General features: G+C 49.1%; 1 non-coding gene across 1 annotated transcript; it reads left to right on the top strand.

The window, feature by feature from the left end:
• Window positions 1–1,223: 1,223 nt before the first annotated feature.
• Window positions 1,224–1,296, top strand: Trnaa-cgc (transfer RNA alanine (anticodon CGC)). The gene has a single exon. It is a non-coding gene; the product is annotated as a tRNA-Ala (tRNA).
• The last annotated feature ends 10,654 nt before the right edge of the window (window positions 1,297–11,950 follow it).

The following is an 11,950-nucleotide window of genomic DNA, read 5'->3' on the forward strand; positions in this document are numbered from 1 at the left end:
CAACTACGATTCGATACAGAATGCACGAAACCTGAAAGACACCCTAACGGATACATAGAGAGTAGAGTTTGTCTGCTGAATAATGGGAGTGCAAGGGTCTGTGTCGTCTATATGGCTGTATGTAGCACCAGTAGTCTTCGTGGGGGGCGGGCGTAGCTCAGATGGTAGAGCGCTCACTTAGTATGCGAGAGGTACTGGGATCAATACCCAGTGCCTCCAGAGTTTTTAACACACCTACATGCGCACCTTGCCATGCAAGTGGAATAATTCTCAGCCTGCAGATGTGTCTAGGAAGATACAAGCGAATGATTAGCATCCACAATTGGCAAGCGTGCTGTTATTAGTGCGCGGGAAGCACCCTCCTCCCACGCCTACACTTTATTTAGAAACAGTACAAGTGTTCCCGTAAGATTCTCAAGCCTATGTCGGAAAGATCTGCCTTGCGCCGAGTTCATGTAAATCCCACTGCACATTCCTATTCTTTGCGTGCAGTCGGCTGCTACTGGTGTTGCTAGTTGTGACTGCTGATAACAGATGCCGTAGAAATCAATTCATGGAGTGAGTTGTATGTTTTGCGATAGTCTGTCTCTGAAAAGCAAGCACAGGTGACATAGGTGCGAACACAGGAAGCTAGCAGACCCTCGCTGCCTGCAGACACAGAGCAGCCACACTAGGAGGGCGGCCTAAGCCGTAGGCGAAATGTGCTCATTCGCTTTGGCGCGACGTCGAACTATAAATAATGCTGTCACTAGCGTGAGCGTCGTGGAAAGTCGGAAAGTCGGCTGCGTGGGTGAGTGCCAAGTTTGAGTTGCGTTTTGTAGTATGCGCAGTGCAATGGAGACGCGGAAACTTGTTGTGGCCCAGTGTTTTGCAGTTGGACGACAAGATTGGTACACAGTAGTAAAGAGCGAGGCACTGAGTTGGCATGAATAATGGAGTGCACAATGGGGCTCGAGATGTGTTTGTTACCTCAGGTGCTGTATTTTTGTCGACAAGGAGTGAAAACGGAGCAATTTGTGACGGCTCTTTCAATTTAAGACGTTAAAAACAGACGGAATTTGCATTTGTAATACCAGAGCATCGAAACTACTTGGAACTTTTGTGTATATGAACGTGTCCGCGCCTTTGTACTCTGCTCCCTTCACCGCTACAAACCAACCAACCATCGTGTCCGTGAGCATCAGAGTCGCAAAGAATGGGGAATAGCGCAGTTTGGTCGTGCCTGGGGCGTAGCTCAGTTGGTAGAGCGTTCGCTTCGCATGTGAAAGGTGCAGGGTTCAAGCCGCGGCGCCTCAATTTTTTGTGGTCAGTGCATTGTACGTGTTGGTCGCGACGAACCTAAAGGCACGCAAGATGTTGCAAAGCCAGCGTCACAGACTGATATGATGTATACTGACGTAAGGAGAGCAAGATGTAAGTGTGGGGACCGGCTGTTATCGAGGTGTCATCGAGTGCAGATCTGTCTTAGGTACCACGGCTTAACCCCATTGAAGTCTAGAGGGTGGACAACACGTTCGTCTTACTCAGAGCGGTGTCCGAACTCTATTTGCAACGTTATACGCGCCACTTTCATTGTGGCCAACTACGATTCGATACAGAATGCACGAAACCTGAAAGACACCCTAACGGATACATAGAGAGTAGAGTTTGTCTGCTGAATAATGGGAGTGCAAGGGTCTGTGTCGTCTATATGGCTGTATGTAGCACCATTAGTCTTCGGGGGGCGGGCGTAGCTCAGATGGTAGAGCGCTCGCTTAGTATGCGAGAGGTACTGGGATCAATACCCAGTGCCTCCAGAATTTTTAACACACCTACATGCGCACCTTGCCATGCAAGTGGAATAATTCACAGCCAGCAGATGTGTCTAGAAAGACACAAGCGAATGATTAGCATCCACAATTGGCAAGCGTGCTGTTATTAGTGCGCGGGAAGCACCCTCCTCCCACGCCTACACTTTATTTAGAAACAGTACAAGTGTTCCCGTAAGATTCTCAAGCCTATGTCGGAAAGATCTGCCTTGCGCCGAGTTCACGTAAATCCCACTGCACATTCCTATTCTTTGCGTGCAGTCGGCTGCTACTGGTGTTGCTAGTTGTGACTGCTGATAACAGATGCCGTAGCAATCAATTCATGGAGTCAGTTGTATGTTTTGCGATAGTCTGTCTCTGACAAGCAAGCACAGGTGACATTGGTGCGAACACAGGAAGCTTGCAGACCCTCGCTGCCTGCAGACACCGACCAGCCACACTAGGAGGGCGGCCTAAGCCGTAGGCGAAATGTGGTCATTCGCTTTGGCGCGACGTCGAACTATAAATAATGCTGTCACTAGCGCGAGCGTTGCGTGAGCGTCGTGGAAGGTCGGAAAAGTCGGCTGCGTGGGTGAGTGCCAAGTTTGGGGAGCGATTTGTAGTATGCGCAGTGCAATGGAAACGCGGAAACTTATTGTGGCCCAGTGTTTTGCAGTTGGACGACAAGATTGGTACACAGTAGTAAAGAGCGAGGCACTGAGTTGGCATGAATAATGGAGTGCACAATGGGGCTCGAGATGTGTTTGTTACCTCAGGTGCTGTATGATTGTCGACAAGGAGTGAAAACGGAGCAATTTGTGACGGCTCTTTCAATTTAAGACGTTAAAAACAGACGGAATTTGCATTTGTAATACCAGAGCATCGAAACTACTTGGAACTTTTGTGTATATGAACGTGTCCGCGCCTTTGTACTCTGCTCCCTTCACCGCTACAAACCAACCAACCATCGTGTCCGTGCGCATCAGAGTCGCAAAGAATGGGGAATAGCGCAGTTTGGTCGTGCATGTAACGTAGCTCAGTTGGTAAGGCGTTCCCTTCGCATGTGAAAGGTGCAGGGTTGAAGCCGCGGCGCCTCCATTTTTTGTGGTCAGTGCTTGGTAAGTGTTGGTCGCGGCGAACCTAAAGGCACGCAAGATGTTGCAAAGCCAGCGTCACAGACTGATATGATGTATACTGACGTAAGGAGAGCAAGATGTAAGTGTGGGTACCGGCTGTTATCGAGGTGTCATCGAGTGCAGATCTGTTTTAGGTATCACGGCTTAACTTCATTGAAGTCTATAGGGTGGACAACACGTTCATCTTACTCAGAGCGGTGTCCGAACTCTATTTTCAACGTTATACGTGCCACTTTCATTGTGGCCAACTACGATTCGATACAGAATGCACGAAACCTGAAAGACACCCTAACGGATACATAGAGAGTAGTGTTTGTCTGCTGAATAATGGGATTGCAAGGGTCTATGTCGTCTATATGGCTATATGTAGCACCATTAGTCTTCGGGGGGGCGGGCGTAGCTCAGATGGTAGAGCGCTCGCTTAGTATGCGACAGGTACTGGGATCAATACCCAGTGCCTCCAGAATTTTTAACACACCTACATGCTCACCTTGCCATGCAAGTGGAATAATTCACAGCCAGCAGATGTGTCTAGGAAGATACAAGCGAATGATTAGCATTCACAATTGGCAAGCGTGCTGTTATTAGTGCGCGGGAAGCACCCTCCTCCCACGCCTACACTTTATTTAGAAACAGTACAAGTGTTCCCGTAAGATTCTCAAGCCTATGTCGGAAAGATCTGCCTTGCGCCGAGTTCACGTAAATCCCACTGCACATTCCTATTCTTTGCGTGCAGTCGGCTGCTACTGGTGTTGCTAGTTGTGACTGCTGATAACAGATGCCGTAGCAATCAATTCATGGAGTGAGTTGTATGTTTTGCGATAGTCTGTCTGTGACAAGCAAGCACAGGTGACATAGGTGCGAACACAGGAAGCTTGCAGACTCTCGCTGCCTGCAGACACCGAGCAGCCACACTAGGAGGGCGGCCTAAGCCGTAGGCGAAATGTGCTCATTCGCTTTGGCGCGACGTCGAACTATAAATAATGCTGTCACTAGCGTGAGGGTTGCGTGAGCGTCGTGGAAAGTCGGAAAAGTCTTCTGCGTGAGTGAGTGCCAAGTTTGGGGAGCGTTTTGTAGTATGCGCAGTGCAATGGAGACGCGGAAACTTGTTGTGGCCCAGTGTTTTGCAGTTGGACGACAAGATTGGTACATAGTAGTAAAGAGCGAGGCACTGAGTTGGCATGAATAATGGAGTGCACAATGGGGCTCGAGATTTGTTTGTTACCTCAGGTGCTGTATGATTGTCGACAAGGAGTGAAAACTGAGCAATTTGTGACGGCTCTTTCAGTTTAAGACGTTAAAAACAGACGGAATTTGCATTTGTAATACCAGAACATCGAAACTACTTGGAACTTTTGTGTATATGAACGTGTCCGCGCCTTTGTACTCTGCTCCCTTCACCGCTACAAACCAACCAACCATCGTGTCCGTGCGCATCAGAGTAGCAAAGAATGGGGAATAGCGCAGTTTGGTCGTGCATGTGGCGTAGCTCAGTTGGTAGAGCGTTTGCTTTACATGTGAAAGGTGCAGGGTTCAAGCCGCGGCGCCTTTTTTTTTTTGTGGTCAGTGCATGGTAAGTGTTGGTCGCGGCGAACCTAAAGGCACGCAAGATGTTGCAAAGCCAGCGTCACAGACTGATATGATGTATACTGACGTAAGGAGAGCAAGATGTAAGTGTGGGGACCGGCTGTTATCGAGGTGTCATCGAGTGCAGATCTGTCTTAGGTATCACGGCTTAAACTCATTGAAGTCTAGAGGGTGGACAACACGTTCGTCTTACTCAGAGCGGTGTCCGAACTCTATTTTCAAAATTATACGTGCCACTTTCATTGTGGCCAACTACGATTCGATACAGAATGCACGAAACCTGAAAGACACCCTAACGGATACATAGAGAGTAGTGTTTGTCTGCTGAATAATGGAAGTGCAAGGGTCTGCGTCGTCTATATGGCTGTATGTAGCACCATTAGTCTTTCGGTTGGGGGGGGGGGGGGGGGCGGGCGTAGCTCAGATGGTAGAGCGCTCGCTTAGTATGCGAGAGGTACTGGCATCAATACCCAGTGCCTCCAGAATTATTAACACACCTACATGCGCACCTTGCCATGCAAGTGGAATAATTCACAGCCAGCAGATGTGTCTAGGAAGATACAGGCGAATGATTAGCATCCACAATTGGCAAGCGTGCTGTTATTTGTGCGCGGGAAGCACACTCCTCCCACGCCTACACTTAATTTAGAAACTGTACAAGTGTTCCCGTAAGATTCTCAAGCCTATGTCGGAAAGATCTGCCTTGCGCCGAGTTCACGTAAATCCCACTGCACATTCCTATTCTTTGCGTGCAGTCGGCTGCTACTGGTGTTGCTAGTTGTGACTGCTGATAACAGATGCCGTAGCAATCAATTCATGGAGTCAGTTGTATGTTTTGCGATAGTCTGTCTCTGACAAGCAAGCACAGGTGACATAGGTGCGAACACAGGAAGCTTGCAGACCCTCGCTGCCTGCAGACACCGAGCAGCCACACTAGGAGGGCGGCCTAAGCCGTAGGCGAAATGTGCTCATTCGCTTTGGCGCGACGTCGAACTATAAATAATGCTGTCACTAGCGTGAGCGTCGTGGAAAGTCTGAAAAGTCGGCTGCGTGGGTGAGTGCCAAGTTTGGGGAGCGTTTTATAGTATGCGCAGTGCAATGGAAACGCGGAAACTTGTTGTGGCCCAGTGTTTTGCAGCTGGACGACAAGATTGGTACACAGTAGTAAAGAGCGAGGCACTGAGTTGGCATGAATAATGGAGTGCACAATGGGGCTCGAGATGTGTTTGTTACCTCAGGTGCTGTATGATTGTCGACAAGCAGTGAAAACGGAGCAATTTGTGACGGCTCTTTCAATTTAAGACGTTAAAAACAGACGGAATTTGCATTTGTAATACCAGAGCATCGAATCTACTTGGAACTTTTGTGTATATGAACGTGTCCGCGCCTTTGTACTCTGCTCCCTTCACCGCTACAAACCAACCAACCATCGTGTCCGTGCGCATCAGAGTCGCAAAGAATGGGGAATAGCGCAGTTTGGTCGTGCATGTGGCGTAACTCAGTTGGTAAGGCGTTCCCTTCGCATGTGAAAGGTGCAGGGTTCAAGCCGCGGCACCTCCATTTTTTGTGGTCAGTGCTTGGTAAGTGTTGGTCGCGGCGAACCTAAAGGCACGCAAGATGTTGCAAAGCCAGCGTCACAGACTGATATGATGTATACTGACGTAAGGAGAGCAAGATGTAAGTGTGGGTACCGGCTGTTATCGAGGTGTCATCGAGTGCAGATCTGTTTTAGGTATCACGGCTTAACTTCATTGAAGTCTAGAGGGTGGACAACACGTTCATCTTACTCAGAGCGGTGTCCGAACTCTATTTTCAACGTTATACGTGCCACTTTCATTGTGGCCAACTACGATTCGATACAGAATGCACGAAACCTGAAAGACACCCTAACGGATACATAGAGAGTAGTGTTTGTCTGCTGAATAATGGGAGTGCAAGGGTCTATGTCGTCTATATGGCTATATGTAGCACCATTAGTCTTCGGGGGGGCGGGCGTAGCTCAGATGGTAGAGCGCTCGCTTAGTATGCGACAGGTACTGGGATCAATACCCAGTGCCTCCAGATTTTTTAACACACCTACATGCGCACCTTGCCATGCAAGTGGAATAATTCTCAGCCTGCAGATGTCTCTAGGAACATACAAGCGAATGATTAGCATCCACAATTAGCAGGCGTGCTGTTATTAGTGCGCGGCAAGCACCCTCCTCCCACGCCTACACTCAATTTAGAAACAGTACAAGTGTTCCCGTAAGATTCTCAAGCCTATGTCGGAAAGATCTGCCTTGCGCCGAGTTCACGTAAATCCCACTGCACATTCCTATTCTTTGCGTGCAGTCGGCTGCTACTGGTGTTGCTAGTTGTGACTGCTGATAACAGATGCCGTAGCAATCAATTCATGGAGTGAGTTGTATGTTTTGCGATAGTCTGTCTCTGACAAGCAAGCACAGGTGACATAGGTGCGAACACAGGAAGCTAGCAGACCGTCGCTGCCTGCAGACACCGAGCAGCCACACTAGGAGGGCGGCCTAAGCCGTAGGCGAAATGTGCTCATTCGCTTTGGCGCGACGTCGAACTATAAATAATGTTGTCACTAGCGTGAGCGTCGTGGAAAGTCGGAAAAGTCGGCTGCGTGGGTGAGTGGCAAGTTTGGGGAGCGTTTTGTAGTATGCGCAGTGCAATGGAGACGCGGAAACTTGTTGTGGCCCAGTGTTTTGCAGTTGAACGACAAGATTGGTACACAGTAGTAAAGAGCGAGGCACTGAGTTGGCATGAATAATGGAGTGCACATTGGGGCTCGAGATGTGTTTGTTACCTCAGGTGCTGTATGATTGTCGACAAGGAGTGAAAACGGAGCAATTTGTGACGGCTCTTTCAATTTAAGACGTTAAAAACAGACGGAATTTGCATTTGTAATACCAGAGCATCGAAACTACTTGGAACTTTTGTGTATATGAACGTGTCCGCGCCTTTGTACTCTGCTCCCTTCACCGCTACAAACCAACCAACCATCGTGTCCGTGCGCATCAGAGTCGCAAAGAATGGGGATTAGCGCAGTTTGGTCGTCCATGGGGCGTAGCTCAGTTTGTAGAGCGTTCGCTTCGCATGTGAAAGGTGCAGGGTTGAAGCCGCGGCGCCTCCATTTTTTGTGGTCAGTGCATGGTAAGTGTTGGTCGCGGCGAACCTAAAGGCACGCAAGATGTTGCAAAGCCAGCGTCACAGACTGATATGATGTATACTGACGTAAGGAGAGCAAGATGTAAGTGTGGGGACCGGCTGTTATCGAGGTGTCATCGAGTGCAGATCTGTCTTAGGTATCACGGCTTAACCTCATTGAAGTCTAGAGGGTGGACAACACGTTCGTCTTACTCAGAGCGGTGTCCGAACTCTATTTTCAACGTTATACGTGCCACTTTCATTGTGGCCAACTACGATTCGATACAGAATGCACGAAACCTGAAAGACACCCTAACGGATACATAGAGAGTAGTGTTTGTCTGCTGAATAATGGGAGTGCAAGGGTCTATGTCGTCTATATGGCTATATGTAGCACCGTTAGTCTTCCGGGGGGCGGGCGTAGCTCAGATGGTAGAGCGCTCGCTTAGTATGCGACAGGTACTGGGATCAATACCCAGTGCCTCCAGATTTTTTAACACACCTACATGCGCACCTTGCCATGCAAGTGGAATAATTCTCAGCCTGCAGATGTGTCTAGGAACATACAAGCGAATGATTAGCATCCACAATTGGCAGGCGTGCTGTTATTAGTGCGCCGCAAGCACCGTCCTCCCACGCCTACACTCAATTTAGAAACAGTACAAGTGTTCCCGTAAGATTCTCAAGCCTATGTCGGAAAGATCTGCCTTGCGCCGAGTTCACGTAAATCCCACTGCACATTCCTATTCTTTGCGTGCAGTCGGCTGCTACTGGTGTTGCTAGTTGTGACTGCTGATAACAGATGCCGTAGCAATCAATTCATGGAGTGAGTTGTATGTTTTGCGATAGTCTGTCTGTGACAAGCAAGCACAGGTGACATAGGTGCGAACACAGGAAGCTAGCAGACCCTCGCTGCCTGCAGACACCGAGCAGCCACACTAGGAGGGCGGCCTAAGCCGTAGGCGAAATGTGCTCATTCGCTTTGGAGCGACGTCGAACTATAAAAAATGCTGTCACTAGCGTGAGCGTTGCGTGAGCGTCGTGGAAAGTCGGAAAAGTCGGCTGCGTGGGTGAGTGCCAAGTCTGGGGAGCGTTTTGTAGTATGCGCAGTGCAATGGAGACGCGGAAACTTGTTGTGGCCCAGTGTTTTGCAGTTGGACGACAAGATTGGTACACAGTAGTAAAGAGCGAGGCACAGAGTTGGCATGAATAATGGAGTGCACAATGGGGCTCGAGATGTGTTTGTTACCTCAGGTGCTGTATGATTGTCGACAAGGAGTGAAAACGGAGCAATTTGTTACGGCTCTTTCAATTTAAGACGTTAAAAACAGACGGAATTTGCATTTGTAATACCAGAGCATCGAAACTACTTGGAACTTTTGTGTATATGAACGTGTCCGCGCCTTTGTACTCTGCTCCCTTCACCGCTACAAACCAACCAACCATCGTGTCGGTGCGCATCAGAGTCGCAAAGAATGGGGAATAGCGCAGTTTGGTCGTCCATGGGGCGTAGCTCAGTTGGTAGAGCGTTCGCTTCGCATGTGAAAGGTGCAGGTTTGAAGCCGCGGCGCCTCCATTTTTTGTGGTCAGTGCATGGTAAGTGTTGGTCGCGGCGAACCTAAAGGCACGCAAGATGTTGCAAAGCCAGCGTCACAGACTGATATGATGTATACTGACGTAAGGAGAGCAAGATGTAAGTGTGGGGACCGGCTGTTATCGAGGTGTCATCGAGTGCAGATCTGTCTTAGGTATCACGGCTTAACCACATTGAAGTCTAGAGGGTGGACAACACGTTCGTCTTACTCAGAGCGGTGTCCGAACTCTATTTTCAACGTTATACGTGCCACCTTCATTGTGGCCCACTACGATTCGATACAGAATGCACGAAACCTGAAAGACACCCTAACGGATACATAGAGAGTAGTGTTTGTCTGCTGAATAATGGGAGTGCAAGGGTCTGTGTCGTCTATATGGCTGTATGTAGCACCATTAGTCTTCGGAGGGGCGGGCGTAGCTCAGATGGTAGAGCGCTCGCTTAGTATGCGAGAGGTACTGGGATCATTACCCAGTGCCTCCAGAATTTTTAACACACCTACATGCGCACCTTGCCATGCAAGTGGAATAATTCACAGCCAGCAGATGTGTCTAGGAAGATACAAGCGAATGATTAGCATCCACAATTGGCAAGCGTGCTGTTATTAGTGCGCGGGAAGCACCCTCCTCCCACGCCTACACTTTATTTAGAAACAGTACAAGTGTTCCCGTAAGTTTCTCAAGCCTATGTCGGAAAGATCTGCCTTGCGCCGAGTTCACGTAAATCCCACTGCACATTCCTATTCTTTGCGTGCAGTCGGCTGCTACTGGTGTTGCTAGTTGTGACTGCTGATAACAGATGCCGTAGCAATCAATTCATGGAGTGAGTTGTATGTTTTGCGATAGTCTGTCTGTGACAAGCAAGCACAGGTGACATAGGTGCGAACACAGGAAGCTTGCAGACCCTCGCTGCCTGCAGACACCGAGCAGCCACACTAGGAGGGCGGCCTAAGCCGTAGGCGAAATGTGCTCATTCGCTTTGGCGCGACGTCGAACTATAAATAATGTTGTCACTAGCGTGAGCGTCGTGGAAAGTCGGAAAAGTCGGCTGCGTGGGTGAGTGCCAAGTTTGGGGAGCGTTTTGTAGTATGCGCAGTGCAATGGAAACGCGGAAACTTATTGTGGCCCAGTGTTTTGCAGTTGGACGACAAGATTGGTACACAGCAGTAAAGAGCGAGGCACTGAGTTGGCATGAATAATGGAGTGCACAATGGGGCTCGAGATGTGTTTGTTACCTCAGGTGCTGTATGATTGTCGACAAGGAGTGAAAACGGAGCAATTTGTGACAGCTCTTTCAATTTAAGACGTTAAAAACAGACGGAATTTGCATTTGTAATACCAGAGCATCGAAACTACTTGGAACTTTTGTGTATATGAACGTGTCCGCGCCTTTGTAGTCTGCTCCCTTCACCGCTACAAACCAACCAACCATCGTGTCCGTGCGCATCAGAGTCGCAAAGAATGGGGAATAGCGCAGTTTGGTCGTGCATGTGGCGTAGCTCAGTTGGTAGAGCTTTCGCTTCGCATGTGAAAGGTGCAGGGTTCAAGCCGCGGCGCCTCCATTTTTTGTGGTCAGTGCATGGTAAGTGGTGGTAGCGACGAACCTAAAGGCACGCAAGATGTTGCAAAGCCAGCGTCACAGACTGATATGATGTATACTGACGTAAGGAGAGCAAGATGTAAGTGTGGGGACCGGCTGTTATCGAGGTGTCATCGAGTGCAGATCTGTTTTAGGTATCACGGCTTAACCTCATTGAAGTCTAGAGGGTGGACAACACGTTCGTCTTACTCAGAGCGGTGTCCGAACTCTATTTTCAACGTTATACGTGCCACTTTCATTGTGGCCAACTACGATTCGATACAGAATGCACGAAACCTGAAAGACACCCTAACGGATACGTAGAGAGTAGTGTTTGTATGCTGAATAATGGGAGTGCAAGGGTCCGTGTCGTCTATATGGCTGTATGTAGCACCATTAGTCTTCGCGCTGGGCGGGCGTAGCTCAGATGGTAGAGCGCTCGCTTAGTATGCGAGAGGTACTGGGATCAATACCCAGTCCCTCCAGAATTTTTAACACACCTACATGCGCACCTTGCCATGCAAGTGGAATAATTCACAGCCAGCAGATGTGTCTAGGAAGATACAAGCGAATGATTAGCATCCACAATTGGCAAGCATGCTGTTATTAGTGCGCGGGAAGCACCCTCCTCCCACGCCTACACTCAATTTAGAAACAGTACAAGTGTTCCCGTAAGATTCTCAAGCCTATGTCGGAAAGATCTGCCTTGCGCCGAGTTCACATAAATCCCACTGCACATTCCTATTCTTTGCGTGCAGTCGGCTGCTACTGGTGTTGCTAGTTGTGACTGCTGATAACAGATGCCGTAGCAATCAATTCATGGAGTGAGTTGTATGTTTTGCGATAGTCTGTCTCTGACACGCAAGCACAGGTGACATAGGTGCGAACACAGGAAGCTAGCAGACCCTCGCTGCCTGCAGACACCGAGCAGCCACACTAGGAGGGCGGCCTAAGCCGTAGGCGAAATGTGCTCATTCGCTTTGGCGCGACGTCGAACTATAAATATTGCTGTCACTAGCGTGAGCGTCGTGGAAAGTCGGAAAAGTCGGCTGCGTGGGTGAGTGCCAAGTTTGGGGAGCGGTTTGTAGTATGCGCAGTGCAATGGAGACGCGGAA

This window comes from Schistocerca gregaria, chromosome 3 (assembly GCF_023897955.1).
Source record: "Schistocerca gregaria isolate iqSchGreg1 chromosome 3, iqSchGreg1.2, whole genome shotgun sequence".
NCBI classification, from domain to species: domain Eukaryota; kingdom Metazoa; phylum Arthropoda; class Insecta; order Orthoptera; family Acrididae; genus Schistocerca; species Schistocerca gregaria.